The following is a 3725-nucleotide window of genomic DNA, read 5'->3' as shown; positions in this document are numbered from 1 at the left end:
ACGAAAGATGGTGACTGTATTTTCTTTATTTATTTTTATTTTGGATCTTCAATAATTGATATAATTACCAGACTGCTAGTACTAAATAGTAAATTTGGAAAATAATCTTTTTATGTCCAATAAGGAAATAATTACCCCTTGATTGTTTGTCATACAAAATAATTTTGTTCCTCTTTGTAGGATATTGTTTTAAATCACATAATCTTTATTTATTTTACGTAATTTTATTCGTGTAATTTATTAACATGACAAAGCTGAATAAATAAGCATTTTAGAATGATCACAAATTTGAAGCCATATATATTGTCTGAAGTCTGCCTTGTCATAAAACAAAATTATCATATAATTACAAATAACATTTTTTAAATTTAATAATAAAATAAAAACAATATTTGATTTTACAACAAATTTCTTAATAAAAGTAACTTTTATTTAACAAGTATCTCATTATACATTTTTCATATTTTTTTTACATAATTTACAATATAAGAAATGAGATGAGTTTAGGAGATTTAAAATCCAGTGTAATATCTGATCCAATCGCGGTAGGCATAGACCCTGGTGTAGACATCTGGGACACCAGTGGCACATGGGACACCCCAGGAAACAATACCCACTAATTGGCCACCTGCTGCCAAAGGACTTCCAGAATCACCCTGGAAAATAATAAAAAAAAATTAAGAACCAAGTACGAAAATTTGGGTTGACGAGATTTTTTAGTCTTGGACTTTGAAATTTATAAAATATTAATACTTACAGCACATGCACCTTTTCCTGGTGCAATGTATGTGCAAAGTTGAGTTGGTACAATCTGGTTAACATTGATCAAAGCATTTCTGCATTGCTCGTAAGAAATGGTGTACGTGTCAACGATTTGCAAGTAGTTGGGAATTTGGCCACCATTCTGGAAAGAAATTTAAAAAATATTATAATAAATATTTACAAAATTACAAATTTAGTAGACTCGACCAGAATCTATCTGTCTACTAAATTTATTTCCAATTTCTAATTTATACTCACAGATAAGTAGCCCCATCCAGCCAGAGTGGATACTGCTCCAATTGGTGTATCATAGCTTGCCAGACCAACTGGTTTGACATAGTTTGTGTATACAATATTTGATGTAGTTTTAGCAAAGCGATGTTATTGTGGTATGTGTTTCTGGTTAATTGGTTATGAACGATTATTTGGGCAACTTTGTATCCTACTCCGCCAGCATTCAAAGTGTTGGTTCCAACGACGAGAAGAATATCATTTGGATATTTACTAAAAAAATTGAAAATTAAATTTGAGCTTTGTCTATGTTATTGTGATATTTTGGAATGAGGCCAAACTGCTTGGATATTGAAAATAATTTATGATCAAAACACTGGTCAATACTTTATCTTCAAAAATAAATCAATCTTAGCTGAACTGCTCTTATGATCAATTTGCGTTTAAGGGCAACTAAACAAAGTCACTAAAATATATTATTTATTTATTCCAAATATTTACTTTAACACGCAAGTAGCAGCAGTAAGAATCCAACGATTGCTGATGATGGAACCACCACAGAAGTGTCCTTGTTGGTTCTCAAGACACCATAAAAGTACTTGGCCGATGGCAGCATTGACACCCACCTACGACACGGGTGCTTTTTTCTGGAGAGGCTCCGCTGGAAAAATGATTAAAAATAAAGAAAAAACATTTGGAACTATCCATTTCAGAAATTTGCATTTGTACATGTAGATATTGAATTTAGAAATAACTAGAAAGTCAATTTTTGGATGCAAAACTTCTTACAATTTGTCATAATCCAGATGCAACGACCATTTGCTAAAAAATAAGTGAACTCATATTTCTATATATAATGGTAAAAAAGTTAACAATAAACTATCTGTTGCCAGGTAGTTATAAATTATAAAATAATTATCAATTATTACCTGCTGCGGAAACAGCCAAAACAGCCAAACACAATGCAATTATTTTCACCATTTTCACAAACTATATGTCGAAACTTTAACGAAACAATCCTTATATACACCAAGTGTCGACCACTTGAAGATAATGATGAGATAAATTTAATGCCGATAATCACTATTTGATATGGTTCTACATAATTATTATTTAATGAAACGTGCCCGATTTAACGAATTCTAGGAAATTAATTGCAGCAATTGTATTGTTTGATAATAAACGAGGAAAAAGTACTCGAGTTTGTGACGCAAATATTAGGAGAAATATAATTATATTTTTTAATTTTTTAATTTAATTATATTTTTTAATAATATACGAGATAGTGTTTTAGTTTTTTTTTGATTTGAGTGAAGATTTTTCATATTATATGTTATTTTATTTTCCAAATGCAAAGTTTATTGATCTAACTCATAATTAGTTTCTGATATAAATTATGGTATAAATTGTAGATTACTTAAAATGATCCAATATAGGAAATAAATAGTCGTGGCAAATTTTAAAAATCATATACTAATTCACTTATTTATATTATTCCACGATTTGAAAATGTATCTAGTTTTTAATATTTGAATTCTAAAATTTTATTCAGAATTTCTAGGCATAGTGATTAAGTCTGAAGAACTAAGTGTAAATGAATACTAAATATTATAACGATTCAATAAAATTACTGAAGTCTTTTAATTAATTAATTGGATATATATTATCTTTTAATAAATATGGAAAATATATTCGATATATTAATTTATAAAGTATGCGACTTATAAAATGAACTGAATGTGTATTTTCACAAATTTTGAGATTTCTTGGAACTATGCATGATATATTACAGAAGCTGATACTCAAAAACAAGTTTATTGGTAAACAAACATTTTTCCGTATAAATATTGTAGATACGATGAAAACACTTACCGCAATTTTAATTATCATGATAAGACAACGATTATTAAATTTAAAGCACTAAAGTCTAATGTAACTTCAAACGAACTGATAACAGTGAGGTCTTTTTAAAATCTACTTATTTTTATAGACTTTTTGATAAAATAAATTTATTATGTTACGAAAGACTCTTGTTGAACAATTATTTTTTTCATTTTTTTTGATAATTTTGATTTATTTAAATAGAATATTTTCGAAAATTTTGGGAAACTAAATGGTAGAGGGAATTTGTCTAAACTATATAAGAGAACTTTAAACATTATAAATCTTTAGTACCTATTTGCACATGTTATTATTAAAATTTTAAAAAATATCTGATTATTTGATGTGCATATGTCTAGTGAACATTATTATTATCTAAACGCCTTGTTTTTCTAATTTAATCAATTTTTTGTTTTGAATCATTTAAATTGGTTAAAATAACTGTGTTGCCACTTTGCACTTTTTGCCTCGCATCGCCGGCTCTCGGCTAGACCTGCCTTTGACAAAACTAATCAACACGTTTTCTTGTCAATACAAATCAATTCTCTTGAATCATTCAAATCGGTTTAAAACCGTGCTCCTGAAAACGTCGACACAAATTGTACCCACACGTACACACTCACACATTTTGCCATACATTAGAAATCTTTATTTTTCTAGTAAAAACTATTTTAAAAATTAGGACTTAGACTTGTTAACAATTTTATCACAACTACTCACACTATTTTTACCGAAACAAAAGCACCGAAACACACGTACATCCATTTTTTAAAGGTATGGCAAAATGTTCAGAAACCTTCGAAACGTAAAATAGTTCCGAATTTTTTGCGATTACTTTAACTTACCCTCAG

General features: G+C 28.5%; 1 pseudogene; it reads right to left on the bottom strand.

The window, feature by feature from the left end:
* Positions 1-512: 512 nt before the first annotated feature.
* LOC113370840 lies at positions 513-1974 on the bottom strand (annotated as a pseudogene).
* Between the last annotated feature and the right edge of the window lie 1751 nt (positions 1975-3725).

Source organism: Ctenocephalides felis, unplaced genomic scaffold, assembly GCF_003426905.1.
Source record: "Ctenocephalides felis isolate EL2017-DRISC unplaced genomic scaffold, ASM342690v1 CF-g0.4_SCAFFOLD_01492, whole genome shotgun sequence".
Classification (NCBI taxonomy): Eukaryota; Metazoa; Arthropoda; class Insecta; order Siphonaptera; family Pulicidae; genus Ctenocephalides; species Ctenocephalides felis.
This window is presented reverse-complemented; position numbering and strand designations above follow the sequence as displayed.